Source organism: Prionailurus viverrinus, chromosome B1, assembly GCF_022837055.1.
Source record: "Prionailurus viverrinus isolate Anna chromosome B1, UM_Priviv_1.0, whole genome shotgun sequence".
NCBI classification, from domain to species: Eukaryota; Metazoa; Chordata; class Mammalia; order Carnivora; family Felidae; genus Prionailurus; species Prionailurus viverrinus.
The window spans coordinates 59,949,108-59,970,296 of record NC_062564.1 but is presented as its reverse complement, the minus strand read 5'-3'; the positions used below and the strand labels follow the sequence as shown (position 1 = coordinate 59,970,296).

The following is a 21,189-nucleotide window of genomic DNA, read 5'->3' as shown; positions in this document are numbered from 1 at the left end:
CCCACGACAAATGGTGAAAGGCATGGCTCTTTTGCCACTTGCCCCCCTCTCTCGGCAAGTGTGACCCAAGAGGTCCATCATTTCGTTAGGTGGCAGATGAGGTGCCTGGACTGTGAACTGCAGTGACCTACGACCCACCTTTGCTTTTCAGAAGCTTATCATCTTGAATTTATGTAGGGATGAGATGCTGCGTAAATCTGCCATGAAAGCCTTGTACAGGCAAAAGAGGGTGATTCTTCAGGTCTGTGAGCACATGCTTTATCCGTTTGACTTCTATGGGCACCCTACGGCTTTTATTTGGGCCAAAACATAGAAGCCAAGCTTTCATTGTAAACAGATGGTGCTGCTAATAAGGAAAGTTAAAAATTCTTTCAGTCATTCTCCGACACAAGAAACCTGAAGAGATTCTGCTTTAAAATCTCACTAAACTATCAAACACTCCCTCTCCCCATACTCCATAGGCTCGAGGTCACAACATACACCCCTTGCAAACAGACAAAACCTGGTCTCCATTCTTTCCTTTTCCCCCTACTTCCCCATCCTCTCCCCATGCCAAATTCTACATTCCTTTGGTGTGGATACTATAAATATAAAGTGAACAAACTCAATCCCAAATCACGAGGGGGCTTTTCTTTGCATGACCACAACATAAGCATTTGTCCATCATTTTGGGATTTTTATGAAGCCTCTAAGAATGTTCAGAATTCCAGTCTTGCTCAAACAATGTCTCGCTAGTCAGCAGGATTCAGACGTTGAAACTTAGGACAACTCGGGAATTTCTGGTTAGAAGAAAACATAATCCCAAAATGTCTCAATGTGAAAGATTTTCTTGTCTCTTCCTCCTTTACCCTTTCTCTTTCAGTCCAGAAAAAGAAATGTGGAAATTCTTATGTTTCCTTTAACATGAGGCAATTTGAATTTGATTGTAATCTCCCTGTCCCTAACCCCGAAAGAGAAGCAGCATTATTGTGCTGTGTTGGGTCTTTACTTAAATTTCTCCATCAGATAGCATCTTGTTACATAAATACTTTATGCTTTTAAATCTGAATATCATTGATAACAATCGCCTGCTAGATCATACTTCTGGGGCTTAAGTCTGAAAATGAATCATCCAGACCCCTGAGGTGTTCTTGGTGAGTGTTCTGGAGGAAGGGGACACCAGAGGTTTTTATCCAGTCACCTGTGCCTTGGGGAAGGACCACACTCAAACTGTTCGAAAGAGATTTTTTTTGGAAAGAGATATTTTTAAAATTTCCCAAGGAAGGTAGATTCCATGAGCTCCTTAAGTAAACTGTCCAGTGTTGCAACAATGTTAGCATTTTCAGAAGAGAATTAAATCTATTGTCACTTATCATTAATTTGAAACTTTGTCGTTTGGGCACCAGAAAACATCCCTGCCCCTATCAAGGTCTTTCTGCAGTGTATCTGAAAGCTGAATCGTCTATTTGTATGAGAAATGATGAGGAAATTAAATTTTGAGAAATCTCGTCTCAGTATCTCTGTTTAATAAAGATACCTGTTCTTCCAAACTCAGTATTATTAGGAATATCAAAAGAAATCATGTGTCAGGCTGCCCAAGTAAGGTATTATTTGTATCACCACCAAAAAATAATCATTCTAAACTGAATCTGGAAATAATTATTCAAGTTTACTCTATTATAGAAATAATATGAACTCCTAAAAAATTACTGTGAATATAAGCTTATATTAATGGATGCAAACTTTATGTCTATGAACTAGCATGTAAATACTTCTCTAAGCAAACTAGGTATGGGGATCACCCAAAGCCCCCAGAAGGAAATTCTCTCCCTGAAGATGAGGGACTCACTTGAAGAACAGAACCCAGAAGCTATACGATGTTTTATAATGCCTGGTGCAGGTACCGGACGAGCAAGAAGGGAGGCAGTAGACTGCATCACGGAATGGAACCCTATACATAAGGTACTCGGGTAGCTCAAAGTGATTCAGAAAGTAGGAGTGTGAAAGATTGAGAAAAGACACCCCAGGCAACGGGAACTGCAAATAAAGTAAGGTTATGACCCTAGTAGCAGATAAGGTGGAATCTGAGCCAGAAAATGAGTAAGAAAATGGGCACTTTGTAATGCTAAGCAAAAAAAAACTTGAAATGAAGCTGTAACAATTATGAATATATAGTCATCGAAAAATATCGAAGCCATCTTATAAAGCAGAAATTACAAAAGATATGAGGAAAACTACAAAGGAATGTAAACTCTCTCAGTCTATGACAAATAAAGTAAAAATACATGAACTTTGAAGTAGACATAAATACCAAAATTGATAATAAAATATGTTATTCAACTCTGTATCCTGAAAATATAGAAACTACTAGTTTTTCAAGTCACTAAGGAACATACATGAAAATTGGCCATAAATTAGGCCACAAAGTAAAAGATAATTGATTTCAAAAATAGCAACATTATGAACAATATTCTCTGATCACAATGCAATGAAACAAAAAGTTATTATAAAAATCTCATTTATGAATATAACTGAATATAATTATTTATATAATATATGTAATTATATAAATATAATTCCTGTAATAATCTCCTCTTAGTCATGGTAATTTTTTTAATGTGCTGGTAGATGCTATTTGCTAATACTTAACTTGGAATTTTTCCAATGATATTCATGTTCATAATTATATTCACTTATATGTGTAAATATATATTATATTTAATATAATGTAATGGTATATATAATATATGCTTATTGGCTATTTGAGTATGTATATTTATATATTATATAGATTATGTAATATATATATAAATTAATATAATTATGAATATGAATATCAATGGAAAAATTCCAAATTAAGTATTAGCAGATTGCATCTACCAGCACATTAAAAAAGTTACCATGACTAAGTGGAGTTTATTATAGGAATGCAAGGATAACTCATTACTAAGGAATTTATTATATTCCATCAAATTTATAGATCTAAGGAGAAAAATTATATGATTATTTCTAAAGATACTAGAAAAAAACATTTGCACAAAAGCCAGTAATCATACTTGACCCCAGAAAAAGGCCTCAAGGAAATAAAGATAAATTAACACTTCCTTAACATAATAAAATATATCATTCCCAACCCAAAGCCCATACTATATCTACTGGGAAAACAGTGGAGGCATTTCCATTAAAATCAAATATAAGACAAGAATGCCCACTATCATTACCGCTATTTAACATCGTACTAGATTTAATAGACAATGAAATTAGAAAAAAAGTGAAAAGTATAAAAAATGGAAAGCAGAAAGTTAATCTTTATTTTTAGATGATATCATTATATAGTTACAAATATAAAAGAATTGAGAAATATCTATGAACAATAAGAATTTAGTAAGATGAAATGGCACAAAATGAATACACTGTAATAAATTGATTATATCCAGTAAGAAGATGTAATGAGAGAAAAGACCACATTTACAATAATAATAAAAGGATAAAATACCTAAGAAGAACTGTAACAATAAATGTTGCAGGACACATCTGAATAAAGCCATAAAACATTGATGAAGGACACAAAATAAGATTTGAACAAATGGAAAGATCTACCTTCTTGGCTAGGAAAACCTGACAACATAAAAGCTGTTGATTCTCTCTGTTATTTATCTAAGTGCACTTATAGTAATAAAAATATAAGGATTTCTATCATTATTTAGTCTGAAATTCACGCAGAAAAATAAACAAAAATGAAACACAGGAAACAGAAGAGCAATGAGAGAATTAAGCTCACTAGATATTAAAATTAAAAGCCTCAAGGGGCGCCTGGGTGGCGCAGTCAGTTAAGCGTCCAACTTCAGCCAGGTCATGATCTCGCGGTCCCTGAGTTCGAGCCCCACGTCGGGCTCTGGGCTGATGGCTCAGAGCCTGGAGCCTGTTTCCGATTCTGTGTCTCCCTCTCTCTCTGCACCTCCCCCGTTCATGCTCTGTCTCTCTCTGTCCCAAAAATAAAATAAAACGTTGAAAAAAAAATTTTTTTTAATTGAAAGCCTCAATAGTTAAAACAGTGTGGTAGTGCCACTGAAATTAAAAGATCAACCAAGAAAATAGAATAAAATGTCCAGAAATAGACTCACTATATACAGGAATGTAATACATGTTAAAAATGACACCTCAAAACAGTAGGTAGGAGATTATCATCATAAAGTGGTAGCAGAGCAAAGCACAGGCAACAAAAATAAAAACAGACAAGTGGGACTACATCAAATTGAAAAACTTCTCTGTATCAAAGGAGACAAACCACAGAGTAAAACACCAACCTATGGAATAGGAGAAGATAGTTGCAAATCATATCTGACAATGGGTTAATATCTCATAGATAAAAAATTCTTACAATTCAACCAAAACCCCCCACAAACAACCTGACTTAAAAATGGGCAAAGGAGGGGTGCCTGGGTGGCTCAGTTTGTTAAGCGTCCAACTTCTGCTCAGGTCATGATCTCACGGTTTGTGAGTTCAAGCCCTGCATCAGGCTCTGTGCTGACAGCTCAGAGCCTGGAGCCTGCTTCAGATTCTGTGTCTCCCTCTCTCTCTGCCCCTCCCCCACTCACACTCTGTCTCTCTCTCCTTCAAAAAGAAATAAACATTAAAAATTTTTTTTAAATAAAAACAATGGTCAAAGGACTTGAATAGACATTTCTTCAAAGGTGATACTCAAATGGCCAATAAGCATATGAAAAAATGTACACCATTATTAATAATTAAAGAAATTCGAATCAAAACCATAATGACATATCACCTCACACCTATTAGGAGAACCACCATCAAAAAAGAAAGAGACAGGGGTTGGGGGGAGAAGGAAAGAAAGAGAGAAAGGAAGAAAGAAAGGAAGGGAGGGAGGAAAGAAGAGAGGAAGAGAGGAAGGAAGGAAGGAAGGAAGGAAGGAAGGAAGGAAGGAAGAAAAGAAATTAAGAAAAGAAATTAAAAAAAATAAGTTAACGAGTGTTGGTGAAAATGTGGAAAAATTGGAACCCAGGGGCACCTGGGTGGCTCAGTTGATTAAGCATCTGACTCTTGATTTCAGCTCAGGTCATGATCTCATGGTGTCTGAGATCGAGCCCCATGTCAGGCTCTGAGCTGACAGCTTAGAGCCTGCTTGGGATTCTCTTTCTCCCTCTTTCTCTGCCCCTACCCCACTTGTGCTCTCTCACTCTCTCAAAATAAATAAATAAACTTTGAAAAGAAAAATTGGGCCCTGTGTGCACTATTGGTAGAAATGTGAAATGGTGCAACTGCTGTGGAAAGCAGTATGCAGATTCCTCAAAAAATTAAAAATAAGGGAGCCTGGGTGGCTCAGTCGGTTAAGCGTCCAACTTTGGCTTAAGTCATGATCTCACAGTGAGTTCAAGCCCTGTGTCAGGCTCTGTGTTGACAGCTTGGAGCCTGGAGCCTACTTCAGATTCTGTGTCTCCCTCTCTCTGTCCACTCCCCCCCAGCCCCTCCTTGTGCTCTGTGTGTGTCTCTCTCTCAAAAAATAAATAATAAAACATTTAAAAAAAAATTAAATAAAAAAAATAGACTTACCAAATAATGCAGCAATTCCCCTTCTGGGTATATATCCAAAAGAATTGAAAGCAGGACCTCAAATACACATTGACTGACTGATGTTAATAGTAGCATTATTCAGGGGCGCCTGGGTGGCGCAGTCGGTTAAGCGTCCGACTTCAGCCAGGTCACGATCTCGCGGCCCGTGAGTTCGAGCCCCACGTCAGGCTCTGGGCTGATGGCTCAGAGCCTGGAGCCTGTTTCCGATTCTGTGTCTCCCTCTCTCTCTGCCCCTCCCCTGTTCATGCTCTGTCTCTCTCCCAAAAATAAATAAAAAACGTTGAAAAAAAAATTAAAAAAAAAATAGTAGCATTATTCATAATAACCAAGAGGTATAGGCAATCCAAATACATCAACAAATGAAGGGATAAAGAAAATGTGCTCTGAACCTGCGATTAAATACTGTTTAGCCTTCAAAAGCAAGGAAATCTTGTCACATGCCATACCATGGATGAACTTTGAAGACGTTATCCTAAATGAAATAAGCCAGGCACAAAAATGATTCTACTTATACGAGGTATCTAAAGTAATCAAATTCATGGGAACAGAAAGTAAGTAGATGGGGCACCTGGGTGGCTCAGTTACGCACCTGACTCTTGATTTCAGCTCAGGTCATGATCTCAGGTTTTGTGAGTTTGAGCCTCGAGTAGGGCTCTGTTCTAACAGCGTGGAGCCTGCTTGTTATTCTCTCTCTCTCCCTCCTGCTCTCTCTGTTTGTCTCTGTCTCTGTCTGCCCCTCCCCTGTTCAAGTGCACACCCTCTCTCTCTCTGTCTGTCTGTCTCTCAAAACAACTAAATAAAACATTAAAAAAAGAAAAGAAAAGAAAGAATTGTGTTTGCCAGAGGCTGAAGGGAGGGGAAAATTAGAAATTATTGTTCAATGGGTATAGTGTTTCAATTTTGTTAAATGAAAAGTTCTAGGAATCCATTGAGCAACAATATGAATATACTTGACATCCTTGAACTGAACACTTAAAAATAGTTGAGATGGTCAATTTTATGTTATCTGCTTTTTACCACAATTAAATTTTTTTTAATTATTGTTTTAAAACGTGGTAGTGGGGCAGCTGGATCATTACTTGGAACAAAATAAACCAGGGTCCATATTTTATCAACTAAACCAGGATAAAATGCACATCTGTCAAATATCTGCCAAAAAATAAAATCATCAAAGTAGATGATATGGAAAAGGCCTTTCTATATACTTCCTCCTATTACATAAAAATGAGATACTTTCGCATGGCAAAGTACCATCAGCCAAGTCGAAAGGCAGATGACCAAAGGAGCCAACAATCTGCAGCTCATACACAAAGAGATGATCTCCTTAATATGTATGAACTTTAAATAAATCTGTAAAGAACAAGGCCAAGAGCCCTGTAGAATATGGGCAAAGTACAACAAGCCACAACAAAGGAAATAGAATTGGAGCCTCAACATATGAAGACATTGCTCAACCTCACCCAGAATCAGAGAAGCGCAAGTTAAACCATCGTGAGACATCCTTTTCACCCATCAGATTGGCACACTCCCAGAAGTTTGATTATGCACTCTGTTGGCAAGGCTGTGGGAAAACAAGAACAAGTCAATATTGTTAGTGGGAGTGTCAATTGGCTTAGGCCTTTTGGGGGGCAATTTGGCTGTATCTATCAAAAATTAGAAATCCATAATCCAATAATCCAACTTGTGGATGTTAATACGATAGATGTACAAGTGTAAAATGGCAAATGTGGAAGTTTGTTTCAGAGCTGATTATTGGAAACAACTCAAACGTCTATCAGTTGCATCCTGATGGAATAAAATTGCAGTGTATTTATCCAAGGGAATACTATGCAACTTTAAACATGAGCATGTTTCCTGTGTGCTGATATATATGTAAATTGTATCATGTTTCTCCTCTTCTCAAGACCCACCTGATGGCTGTCCATTGCTCTAAGAGTAAAAGCCCAAATCCTTAAACTGGCTTATAAGAGCCTATGTGATCTGCCCCCTGTTGCCCTTCTGACCCTCTGTGACATTCTGCCTCACTTTCTCTGCTCCAGTCACACTGGCCTCTGTTTCTCCTTAAATATGCTAGTCATACTCCCACCTCAGGGCCTTTGCACTACCTGTTCCCTCTGTGTGGATCACATACTCCCCAAAGGATTCCGAAGCTCACTCTCTCACTGCTATCAAGTCTTTGCTTACATGTCATTTTTTCAATAAGGTCACCTCTGACCACTCCATTTAAAATTACAATCCGCCACCCCACATTCCCAATCCCTACTATCTTGTTCTAGTTTTTCAATTGCTCTGATTATATTCTAATACAATATATAATTTACTTATCATGTTTGTTGTCTGCTTCATGTACCCTCTCCCAAGATAGAAATGCTATGGAGCAGGGGTGCCTGGGTGGCTCAATCAGTTAAGCATTTGACTTCAGCTCTGGTCATGATCTCACAGTTCCAGGGTCCGAGCCCCACATCAGACTCTGTGCTGCTCAGAGCCTGCAGCCTGCTTCAGGTTCTATGTCTCCCTCTCTTTTGCCCCTCCCCCTCTCGTGCTCTGTCTCTGTCTGTCTCTCAAAAAAAACGTTAAAAAAATGCTCCGGGGTAGAAATTTTTGTCAGTTTTGTCCATACCTCTATCCCCAGCATATATAACAGTATTTGGCATATAGTAGGTGCATAATAAGTGTTTGTCTCTAAGTGAACGAATAATCGAACATATGATATAGACAAAAGATCCTAAAGTATATTTAAGAGAAGGAGAAAAGTAAAGGACAGTAACTGTTCTGCATACAGTCTTTTTAAGAAATAAAGAAAAAAGTAAGAATTTATAATTGCTGGTAGGTGGATAAAGAAACCTGAAAATCTACAGAAAAAAACTCCTGCATTGGAGGAGATGTATGAACTGGACATATGGGAAATAGTGGTAGGAAGGAGGCTGCACCTTGAACATATACTCAAGGTATATACCTTGAATAAAAGTATACACACCTTTTTTTTTCAAATTGTGTGAACATATTACTTATTCAAAACCTTTAATTACACACACACACACACACACACACACACACACACAGAATAATGGCACAGCCCCCAGAGAAAGACCTAATTTGGTAGCTCTGAGAAGGGCCCAGGGAATTTACATTTTCAGCAAGCTCCCCTCCCCCCACTCCTGAGACAGGTGCTCTAAGGACCACACACAGTGAGAACGCTTTCACCACTCCCTCTCCTAACCCAAGAAATTCTGCGGAACATTCAACATTGGAATAGTTGTCATTTGGAGCACAAGCAAGTGGGCAGATCACAGAAACAAAAAGCAATTTCCAGGAACATCTGGCACCACTAATAGGTGCAACTCAAAAGGTGGTCTCCTTTGTATATGATGTGGAAGGACTGCAGAAATTTCACCTTTCCTTCAGTCTCATCTGCACACACAGAGCCATGAGAAAGGGGTGCCGTCTTTGCCTGAGATATGTATGCATGTTGGGTATTTCAACTAAACTTCAGACTTCAAAAAGTTCAGAGTTTTAGCACAGGCAGTTAAAAGGGATATATTCAGGTCTTTGTGCTCGTGGTGATCATATACTAACCACCCCCTGCCGCCATTATTCCTTCTGCTTTCACCTTGGCATTTTAATCAATAAAATGATCCCCCTAATTCACAGAGGAAGGATTGTTCTACCACCCTTTTGCTGGAGATGAGAAAGGTGGTGAGGACTTGAAACGTATCTTAGAGACACTCACCCAATTAGGCCACCCTGCTTTACAGTGATGCCTTTCAGACAAACAAAAGTATTTGCCTCCGTTATTCAGTGACTCCAGCAAAAGTCTATAAATGAAGTGTAGTTAACAAATGAAAGAACCGAATAACATACAAGAAGGGACTGAACCTGCCAAACCCAGAATATTTTCAGTTTGAAAAGCAAACCCATTCTTACTAACTTTACATTGATTCTCAATGGAGGGGGAAATTTAATAGGTGAGGAAAAAATTCAATTATTTCGTGACCCATTACTTCCTCAAGATGCTAAAAAGAAAGATATACACCAAAGTCTCAACATTTTATTTCCATTTCAAAAAACATTTTTTTGCACTATCTCTATTTTGGGCCTCTCAAGATTATTCCATTTCTGGAACACACTTTCTGATGTTTTCTAATTGACTTCAAGAATCTATCATGCTGTTGACATTTTACATGCTACATTAAAATTAATAGCGTCATGGGTCCCTTATGAGTTTCTTCCTTAAATTTCCAAATACAATCCTGGGTTTCTGTTTCTCAAACTGACCAATGAGAAGCAGTTCTGTGACTCTAAGATGGGGAAACAATGGAAGTGGTGAAATAATCCTTAAAAATGTTTAAACTTTAGGCCCTGTCTGAAATCTGTTACAGTTGGCAAGTAGGTAGGTCTTTATTAAATACTTGGTTTTGTTTCTCCTATTGTTTCTCCATTATATCTGTCTGTGTGGTTGGTAACTGAGTCACTATGACATAATGCTGCAGAGAAAGACTGTAAAACAACCAGACATATGCACATGTTCATCTCTCAATGAGTCGCAATCTTGGGTCTGTTCCCTAGATGTTGGTGGAAAGACTTGATTAATGGCAGACTTGTTCAACATAAAAAAGAACAAAAACCAGATTTATTCTCAGCCTTCTTTTTCCTAGGGGCTTCATGTGTAATGTAGTAATTAATTTATAGCTTTACAGTAAGGCATCATCAGAGAAAACAGTTCAGTTCACCAGAATGTAGATGGAGAATGTAATTGAGAGATACCCCCTGCGTGAAAGGGTAGGTACATAAGGAAGAGCAAGGTGGGAATTGATTTCTTTTATAACTACTACAAATCCACTACTAGTTACCACCTGGATTTCCCCCCAAGGTGTGTTCAGAGACGCGGTGTTGACTAAAGGAACGAGGTCTTTGGGAAATGCTTCAAACCGCAGCTGAACGGGCTTTAGAAACCGTGGGTGGAACTTGCTTATTACCCTCTCCACCGGTGATTGCAATCCCCGACCAAAGTCAAAGCCTTCCTAAGCGTGATAAGGGCTTGGAGCGAGAGGAGCTGATCGCCTCGCGTCCCCGCTCAGCGTTATTTGTGGAAGTGAGCGGCATTCCTCGCCAGGACACACCCTCTCCCCCTCCCCAGCAGCCCCCTCTCTGCCACACGCGCACGGCGCACACGCGGCCCCTCGGCGAGACGCGGCGCACTCGGCGCGGCTGCAGTCGGCCCGCCTCGCATCCAGCCTGCTCGCGAGGGCCTGGCCGCTGGGAGGCTTCCCGGGAGCCCCGGCACGCCGAGACGTCTTCCTCGCAGCTTGCGAGGGGCCGGGCTGTGGGCGGCTCGGCTGCCCGTTCATTTTCTCCGTTGTATTCAGCAAGCTAGGCTGAATTCCGAGCCCCGAAGTTGCAAGCTGGGAATAGCTGAGATCTGAAAGACCCCCGAGGGGAGCTTTTTTCAGGGGGCAGAGCGTGTCTCCTGCTCAACTGGTAAGTGAGAGCATTAAATACCATGTAGAGGGGCAGGAACTATTGCTTGGCAGCGTTTCCCCGCAGTGGCGTGCAGGTACTTCAGTGAAACGTACTGTTGTGGGTGTTTGCTTGTCGTGGGCTCGGTAGACCGTCTTTCGCCACGGTTTTCCTAATTCTTCCCGGGATCGTTCTTAGGGGGCGGGGGTGGTGGGTCCAGCTCCGAGCGCGACTTCTCTGTTGTTAGAGTTGGGGTGGGGGAGGGGCTGGAGGCGCGGGGTGGAATTCCCCCCCCCTCCCCCGCCTTTATTAATTTAAAAAAAAATGATACTTTGAGAGAAGCTTCTCTTTCAGGCGTTTATATGCCTGGAGCGGCTTGCGCCGAGTTTGTATTCCTTCTAATTTCTTTGTAATCTGTTCCATCCCTGGTTGAAGTAGAAGGAAAACTTTCACACAGGGAGCAGTAGGACAGCCTCTAATCGCTGATCAGTTGCTGAATGAATTTTAGCTGGAAACACTTCAACGGAAGGGTTTGGTGTTTTTTCCCATGAGAAGTCTGGGCGTTTTCACACCTGTTGCTTTTCAGTTGCCTGAAAGTTTGTTTGTTTGTTTTCTTGGGTTTCACTTGATTGCAGTCTTTTGTCTAACAAAATCAAATGCTACGTTTTCATTCTCTCCTTCTCCTCCTCGAATCCCTTTGGTTGGGTTCCCCTTCGTTAGCATTCAGTTGGCCGTGGTTCTTGGGGAACAAGTGGCAGGCAGAATACAATAAGGAGGAATGCATTCCTGATGGCTTGTCTACCATGGAAAGACTGAAGTGAAAAACTGACAATTCCACAGTGGTTTTTGTGGAAAGCATTGCTGTTGCAGTTTTAGAAATATTCAATTTTGGAGAAGTCTTGAAATTTGCTAATCCACAGGTCACCCGCGTGACTTTTGCAAAGAGATTTCCCCCAGTCTACCTGCAGTATGAACCTAGAGACCCTGCCTGACACCTGTGCTTTCCAGGGATGCTGAAGTCACCTCTCCCTTGACAGACAGACTACTGATGAAAGAGATAGGTGATGTGTTTTGTGGCAAGGGCCAGGGAGGAGGAGGACCACCTCGGAAGGGGCATGAAGTTCGTTTTCAGTTTTCAGAGGATGAAGAAAGTTTTCAGGATACTGGAATGCAGTTTAACATCCTGGTAGGTTAAGTTGAATTCTTGTCCACATGATGAAAAAGACTTTCAATAGCCCTTCTCACACTTCCAAGTGGAGTTCGGTGGAATGCTTATTTCTGTTGCTGATAAATCCATGGGAAATCTCTGCTGAACCCAGCAATTTTAAAAAAGCAAGTCCTAGCTTATAATTGCACACATAATGGCAAACAGGTTATTTTCAGTAACCCAAGAGCCTCGAATTTTCTTTGACCATTACAGGAACAGAACATACTATGAGCATGCATTTGAGCTTTCATCTCCCCCGCACCCCCCAACTGAAATGGAAAGTTATTCTTGGGTGTCTGATGAAAAAGATTACTGCCAGATATGATACCAGGCTATAAAATACCATCTTTCTGAAAAGATTATGGCTATTAGACATTACTGGTCACTAGCTACTGTATAATTTTTCATTGTTCCTTTAGGGACGAGACCTGCTTTGACCATCATACTGTTTTCATTTGTTGTTTATTTGTTGTGTGGTTTTGCTGGGTCTTTTCTTTTTGCTATTGAAAATCTCCATTCTTATAGGTGAAATCACAGACTAGAATTAGCAGCAATGATAGCTCTCTGGGGCTAAAATTAGAAAAGTCCATGGGGCTTTTCAGGCATATCTCTCTTGTCTCACAGATTCCACAGTCTCCTTTAAAACTCTTACTTTAGAGATTATTGTAAGATGATGCTTAAGTACTCCTTTTAAAGCATTTTATTTGGACAGTTTTTTTTTTCTCTTGAGCTTTAATCATACTTTACCAGTGCATGCTGAACTTTGTTTCTGTGAGATGCCCGAGGGCACCCCCCAATCCATTTACCATCCCTTCAAAGTCTATAGACTTAACTCTTTGAGCAGTTCCTTTTAAAAAAAAAAATAAATAAACAAAAGTTCCAATGGCACTTACAAAATACAAGGCTGGGTCCTCTGATGTGATGGCAGATGGCAGTCGTTTGAGCTTTGTTTATGCCCAGGACAAGCTCGGTGTCTCTTAAATTAATCATGAATTGAATAATTGATTTCTCACACCTTCGGCTGCTCTTAATCTCCAGCTGTAAATTTAAAGATAGGTTACTATTAAGGTCTAGTTCACTTGGAAACGCTTTCAAAGCCTATCAAACGATTTTACAGCTGGGTCAAATCTAGTTGTAATACACATTATGAAATGCAGTGACCTAAACTTCAGGCCCTCCTGGCTTTCTCATTTTGAAGACGGGCTTCAGCGACCTTCCCATTTGTTGGTCAGCTCCAAAGATGGTGGGGTTGATGGATACAATGGGTTTCTGTAAATGTAATTAAACGCGTCTCTGCCAGCTGCCTGTGGTATTCGTGAATGTTTTCATAAGAAAAGCTGTTCTTCGGCTTTATCTGCCCACTGTGGTTTGTGGCATGTTGTGCTATTCTGCAGCCCTTGCAGTTTTTTCCTGAATGATTGAGCTATGATGTCATGTGCTATCTCAGCGCGGAACCCTTTCAGGGCTTTGCTGGGGTCTGTGTGCCTGAGCAAAGGGAGTGGAAGCTCCCTCTGAGCACTCTTGGTAGCGACTCCCCGTCTACTCCAGCACATTCCATTGCCTGGAGACCAAAGCCACCAAATGATTTGCGGTCAGAGTGATTTGGGGCTGGTTAGAGATGATTTAAAAGGAAGGTTATGGGCACTTGAAGTGTAGGGTAAAGAAAATATATTTTACTACTTTATTGAGACCACATGGCTCCAACTTGAACTTTTTTTTTTAACATGGAAATTGTTGGCTGAACTGGCTCACAGTGTCTCTCCCCCCCCCCCATTTTTCTTTTTTATTGCCTAGAGCAAAGAAGTATACTTTCTATTTATTGTAGGCTTGATCTCACCATTTTTTTCTGAAAGTTTGAAACATTTTATATGCCTAAGAAAACAGTAAAAGTTGGATTTCTCCATTGCATTCTTCAAGAGCCAAAGACCATTGTTGGAGAAGAGACTTGAGTCTCTTCAGTAACTGAAGAAAGTTATGCCATGTGACTCTTGGGGAGGCGTCAGTTAAGAAAGACATGTGGTCAGTCCACCCCATGGTAGCAGAGGGAGCACAGAATCTCAGTACTGGCAGGGTATGTATATCTCTTGATGAGTAGGAGAGCTGATTTTTATAACTGAGGACTCATTCCCTGTGATTGATAATGGGGCCAAATCAAATGGAGTCGATTATTTCCAGTGCACTAATAGTGATGATAGAACTCAGAGCCTAGTGACCGTGTCTCTTAGTCATCCATGGGACTACATAACCCTTAGGTCCACACTTCCTTTGTAAAACTAAGCTACCATCTGCTGCTTCTCCTCTGTGGACACAGATTGGCACAGTAAGTCCCCTATTTCCACCGAACAAGTTCCTGAATCTCTGTCCAGCATGAACTTCAGGTACTTATCATTTCACTTTGTGGCTCATTCTACCTCAGTCTTCAGGGTACATACTATAGCCTGAGAGCCCATTACAAACTATCCAGTAGCCATCTCTATGAAACTGGCTAGCAAAACTGCAGGGAAAGGTAGCTCATGAGTGTCCCCAGTCCCTTGGAAGCTGTCAGTCCAGGGTCTCAGGGCCATAACTGTGATGTAATGGAAGGCTGCTTGAGGCATCCCCCCAAAAGCCTTCAGAGTTCCTGGCGTATAAGCCATCTGCGCCAGTCTGGATTTCCACGGTTTGCGTCTGTGCCTATCCAGGGTTTAAAAGGAAAATGTATGGAGATCAAATTAATGTGGTGGCTTATGAGAAACTCTTATAATTGTAGAATCGGAGAAAGGTCAAGAAGGTGGTATTGTTTGAAGGGTATGGAACTACACTGGAATTGAGGGTCCTCCTTTTGCCACCATATGAGTGCAATACATAGATAAAGCTGCTTGGTCACGTTTATCGTGTCCTTCATAAACGTGATGTCATAAGATGCTCAGAACGACACTGGGAAGCAGGTAGGGTAGGTAGTGTTCCTTGCGTTTTACAGCTGTGGGAACTGAATCTCTAGAAGTTAATGACTTGCTCGAGGTCACGTAGCATGTGACTGGTAAAGTTTGACCTCACATCCAAAACTTCTAACTTCAAATGCTCGCTCTTCCCACTGTAGCAAGCAGCTTCCACAACTCTTAACCTCTATGGACCTCACTCTCGTTATTTACAAAAATGAGGCCTTTGGCCCAGAATATAATGGTCCATTCCAGCTTAAAATTCTATGTCTGGTGAATCACGGGCTGGAAGGGACTTTAAGAAATCACTTAGTCATACTCCTTGCTTCCAGGAGGACACTGTCTAAACTATTTTGAGAAGAAAATGTCAGATCTTTGGTTTGTTTTTTTGTGTTGTTGGTGGTGGTATGTATGTGTGTTTTAACCCAGAACAGGAAGGGGCCCTGGAAGGTATCTGAGTGCCTTCTGGGGTAAGAAAGGAAAAAGGAGCTACAATGTCAATGCCTCATGGGGAAAGCCCTCTCTAGGATCAGCAGCAGTGCTTGCCTCACTAGAAGTGAATGTCCAGTCCTGGGATTGATGTCTAAAGTAAGAGATCAGAGTCACAGGCGTGCTTTGCTGGTTGGCAAGGAATTCTGTAAGGAGATATCAGAGATGTGGTTACTCTGCTAAGAGGAAGAAAGAGCTAGGTGACTCAGTAATGATCTTAAAGTTTATTAAGGGAGACAGAGTGACTTCAAATCAGTAATGGTTCTATTTAAAGATACAAACAGAAGAATCTTCTTCATTCAGTAAATGTGACCAACAGAAAGCTGTGCTGATCTAGTTCTGACTTCGCTTGTATTGGTGGGGTTGGCAGAAGAATACAGATGGGAGAAGAACATTCTCTGGAAAGGAGGTACCCTTGAACCTATGAGTTGAGACCTTTACCTCAATGTCTCCCTTTCTTCACAGCACTGTTCTCTGCATGCTGGAGCTCCAGGTAGGGTCTGGCAGCCTTTCAAAGACCGTGAACTGTCAATGGACAACTACCAGCAGTCAGACCAGATTACAAATCCTGGCTTCCATTACTCAGCTAACTTGATTATAATAAAAACACTCCTTGGTTTCTCAATGTTCTTCCTGTTTCTCTCCCATGAAGTAGATGTTAGTTGGGGGGGGGGGGGGGGGGGAGGGGGTGGAGAAGCAATGACTTTGGAGCCAGAAGAGTTAAGTGACTACCACAAGTCCACGACTTACAGATTGAGCTTGGATAAGGCATTATCTACTCTAAGCCTGAATTTCTTATCTTTGAAATGGGGTAGTAATAATACCTACGTTAAAGGTAACTATTCCTGAGGATCGATGGAGGAATATAGGAAAACATGCTGTGAAAGTTAGTTTGGATCATGAGTAGTGGTGGTAGTGTCAGGCCCTTTCCGTAAATCGTGAGGTCACTGAAGTTTCTTTTTATTCTGCCTTAATTCCATTCCCAGGCCCAAGTCAGAATTACGGCAGTTTTTCCATAGTTGCTATGTGTCAGGAATGTGATCATGTATTTCATCTTCACCAAAATATTATAAAGTAGACCTTTTATCCCCGTTTTATTATCTGGAAATTATGTTCTAACAAAATGAAGCATCTTGCCCAAGATCACATGGCCAATAAATAACAGAGGTAAAATGGAAACCAAGTCTGTTTGGCTCTAAAGCCAATGTGCTTTCAGACCTTGAGAACTGAGGACTTCGCTACCCAAATACAGACCCAGTGTTCTTGGTTTCAGGTTGCATTGATCAGGCAGTTGCTTGACTGGCCTCCTCAGTAGTTGACTCTAGACCAGTTCCTTGGGCTTGGCTGGGTCCCTTAGCTAAGGCTTCATCTTCATCAGCTTATCCTGATTCATGCCCCATAGTCTTCTGTCCTTTATATGTTCTTATTCCTGGGTAGCCTGTAGGGAACCCCTATGTTCTCCTCCTGCTCCAGGTATATTCTTCCTCAGGAGTATCCTGCCTTCTTTTCAGCTTTCTCTCAGAACCAGATAATCCCCCATAAAGACCTTGTAGCTCTCTACAGTTTGCCCCAACCCATGACATGAGCCTGTCAAGTCCAGATCAAATGCCCACCCCCCTCAGCAGGTTTACTGTTTTCACTCCATTGAAAAGAAAACCTTAACCTGTTAAATACAGCTACCACATTACTCTAGAACATCACAGAATGAATTTTGAGAGCTGAGAAAGAAAGCAGTGGAGGTCATCTTATAAATGTGGAAACCAGGGGCGCCTGGGTGGCTCAGTCAGTTAAGCATCCAGCCTCAGCGCAGGTCATGATCTCATGGTTTGTTAGTTGGCACCCCACATCGGGCTGTGTGCCGACAACTCAGAGCCTGGAGCCTGCTTCAGATTCTGTGTCTCCCTCTCTCTCTGCCCCTCCCCACTTGTGTGAGTGCGTGTGCGCGCACGTTCTCTCTCAAGAATAAGTGTTTAAAAAACAAAAAACGGAAACTGAGGCCCGGAGAATTGCCAGCCCCAAATCACAGCTCTGGGCCAGAGCCATGGCTGATGCCAAATCTAGTCAATATTATCCTTCCTTCCAACTTTAGAAATAGTGTAAATTAGCATTTTGTCACATCCACATACCATAGTCTGGTGTGGCCCCTTGGTCAGTGTTTGGAAATAAGTCTTTCTTTTGCTACAACAGCCTGTTCAGACCCTTAACATTCAACACAAGAAGAGTTTTCCTTTCTGCAACATGCATCCCTTCTGCTGAACTTAAGCCTGTTTACTCCTCAACAGGATACAAAGAACAGTTGATCATTCTCAACTGTAATTCATGGGTGGGAAGAGTTAAGTCTCCCCTTAGTTTTCTTTCCCTAGGTTAAATAATACCAGATCTTTTTTGCTTTTTCTCATAGTTCTTGTTCTCCAACAATTTCATCATCTTTATTTCTATCTGTTGAACTATGTCCAAGGACTCCATGCCTCTCAAGCTGTGAAGTCCAGAACTGGACAAAGAAGTCTCATAAAGGTATGATAAAGTGACGATTACCTCACAGTTCCTTCAAACTGTGCTTCAGTTAGTGCAGCCAGCTTTCATGCTCATGTTTTAAGTGACAGCCGGACCTCACTGGATCATTTTCAGCTTATTATCCTCATTTGGCTGGACATTTCTTAGCCTGTGTTTGTGATAATCATTTCCTCAAAGTATTATTCAGAACTTTTCCTATTGAGTGTTTTTTTTTTCGTTTGTTCTTGATTACTTCTCCAATTCATGAACTCATTTGGGATTCTGATCCTATCCTACTGCTTAATTCTTAACCCAGCTACTGTCCCCAGTAGCTTAGCACATTAAATGTCCCTGGAATTCACCCCTGAGAAGCAGACCCCTGAGACTTCTGGCTGCTCAAAGCACTTCTCCCTCATGACTCCAGGATCTGAAAAGCAAGCAGTCTGCCTCCCAACACCAGGCCCGCAAACCATCAGACACGGTTTTTAAGTGCTGGCTGTGGTAAGCACTTCCATTGGAGAGCCTTCCAGGGGACACCTAGCTAAGGCCAAAACACTGGCCAATTCAGAGATAACTAACCAAACCCAGATCTGTCCTAGGTACAATGGCAGGGGTCTCCAAGATTTCACTTTGGCTCAGAAATGTGATAATTACAAACATTTGCCTTCACAGACTACATTGATCTCCATCGACTTAAGCAACTCCTCTGAAGAAATACATTATCTGTGTTTCACAGATGAAGAGACAAAGTCCCAATAGAGTCAAGTGACTCCCAAGATCACACAACCAAGATTAGAACTCAAGATTGCTGTCCTTAAATTCCTTATGCTTTGGGGTGCCTGGGTGGTTCAGTCAGTTAAGTATCTGACTCTTGGTTTCAGCTCAGGTCATTGTCTTCCAGTTTGTGAGTTCAGGCCTCACATCAGGCTCTGTGCTGATTGTATACAGCCTGATAGTATTCTCTCTCTGCCCCTCCCGCTCATGCTTTCGCTCTCTCTCTCAAAAATAAATTAAACATATTCTTACACTTTACCATATTTTAGTGTTTTTAAAAGCTTAGAATTCTTAAAAATCCTGAGTGGGTAGGGTGGAGAAACGCTTACAAAAATGCAGATTCTGGGGCCCTCTTTCCAAGTCCTGTTGATTCATGAAGACTGAGTAGAATCTTGGAATCTACATTTTAAGTGACACTTCAGAGGGTTCTGAGGGCAAGTGTCAGTAGATTATATTTGAATAAGCCCTCTCTTAAACTACACTTTCTAGAACAGAATCTTTAAATGCATCAGATCTGCCTTTGTACTGTGACAAAGCTCTTGCATGAAAACCAGCCACAGACCTCTCCTAATGAGATAGTTGCTCAAGAAGGCACCCTGGACCCATGGCTGTGGCTCTCAGAACCTGCTACCCAGCTCTTATTTGGCCCTGCCTTTGACCCCTTCACTTTGCCAACCTGTTTAACTTTCCTTCCTCCAAGTAATCTGTCTTGACTCCCCACTCAGCTCTTGGTAACTTCTGGCCCCTGGTTTTGTCATTCTCCAGATACGGCTCCAGATCAGAAAGCATATCTCCCTGAGGTCTTTCCAGGTGCGACCACATAATAGACTTGAACACTAAATCTTGAGAGGGAATCTGATAACTCCCCAGGAGGTCTTTATCTGGGGAACCTTCTAATCACCTGTACCCTAGCTGGGCATCACTTTTCTAGGGGAAAGATTCACAGCCAGCCCCCTTAGAGACACTGTGGTTCTTGCATTCCTACCACCCAATAAAGCTCACAATTCTTTTTTACTTGAAAACCCAGCTACTCCTGTAGGTTAGGGAATGGGTGATACAATTAGCATTGATTGAACACCCCCAACACAGCACGTACTGTGCTAACTCCTTTTCATGGGTTGTGTCTTATTACCTATCTTTCACTGATTAGCACATCCAGGATGGTTATGCATGGTGCCATTTCCCAGTCTCGGGATTATGTGTTCATTGAATTATCAATACTGAGTCCTACTGTGTACAAGTTACTTGAGTCTTTCAGGTTCCCCAAATCTATGAGAGATCCCTGGCTAGATTCTTGAACTATTATATGTAATATATAAAATTCTTGATTTATTGAGGAGGAAGTCCAGTCCTGAAGAAAAATGTTTCTGGAGTCAAAGCAGACTGACAGTGGTTGAAAATTTATGTGGAACCCAACTGGATTCCTGCTCTTGGTAGATGTTCCACTCACTGCCTCTTCTGTCTTCCCCTTTTCAAGAGCGGGCATCTTCTACTCTACAGGCTTGACTCTCCCCATACTTTTTAAGAAATGTATCCAGATTGTGATAGGGCAGGAAATAATCTACTTTGACAGCAGATGACACAGTGCAAAGAAATGTGTTTTTTCTCCATCTTGGTCTCTGCTATCTTGTGACACCCTGAAGAAAAATTTCTGAACATAAACCTCCTGATTGTCAGATGTATACCTTGCCTTATGTTTAGTAGATGTGAGAGCTCTTTGAGATTATAGCAGAATATTTGGTGCTGGAGGGAGAGGGATGCTTGAAGCCTTTTTGGAGCCTGGGCTTAGAGCCTTAGGATTATTGTCCATACATAAAAGCTGAGGTTTTGCTGAAATATCCCATTACCTTGTGTTATAACTTGGCAAATTATGGAATTAGACTGATGTCAAATGACTTGGTAAAGGGTCTCTGCGTATTGTGGCAAAATTCTACGTCCATCCTTAATTAGGTCAAGTTAAACTGAAAAGGAAAAACAGTCTGGTTTGCTAACCACATTGGAAGTATTACTTTCAGGTGGAATTCATATCCAGATTGCATTGTCTGACTCGAGGATAATACACAGGAAGCAGTCGGGGGTTTTCTTCCTTTGCGTAAGCTGATCCAGAAACTGATATTGTAGCATCAACAGTTACCACAGTGCACTAGCCAGAATAGCCCCGCTTAAGGTCTTGCTATTTGTCTTACTGTGAGTGCACAATATTCCGTGGACAATTTCTAATACACACGTGCTGGTTATTACTACCAATATGGATAGCTACTGAGCTGTTAGGGCACCAGC

At 41.2% G+C, this 21,189-nt stretch overlaps 1 protein-coding gene across 2 annotated transcripts in view; it reads left to right on the top strand.

Annotated features, from left to right (window-relative positions):
* The window catches only part of PALLD (palladin, cytoskeletal associated protein), a 397,583-nt gene that overhangs the window by 113,062 nt on the left and 263,332 nt on the right, over nt 1–21,189 (top strand). Inside the window, exon 1 of one of the 2 annotated variants that reach the window (XM_047855048.1) lies at nt 10,773–11,049. The exons of the other annotated variant lie outside the window; for it this stretch is intronic. The gene's annotated coding sequence lies outside the window, so the exon portion shown is untranslated. Of the gene's footprint in view, nt 1–10,772; nt 11,050–21,189 lie in introns of those variants that run through there. 2 annotated transcript variants of the gene reach the window in all.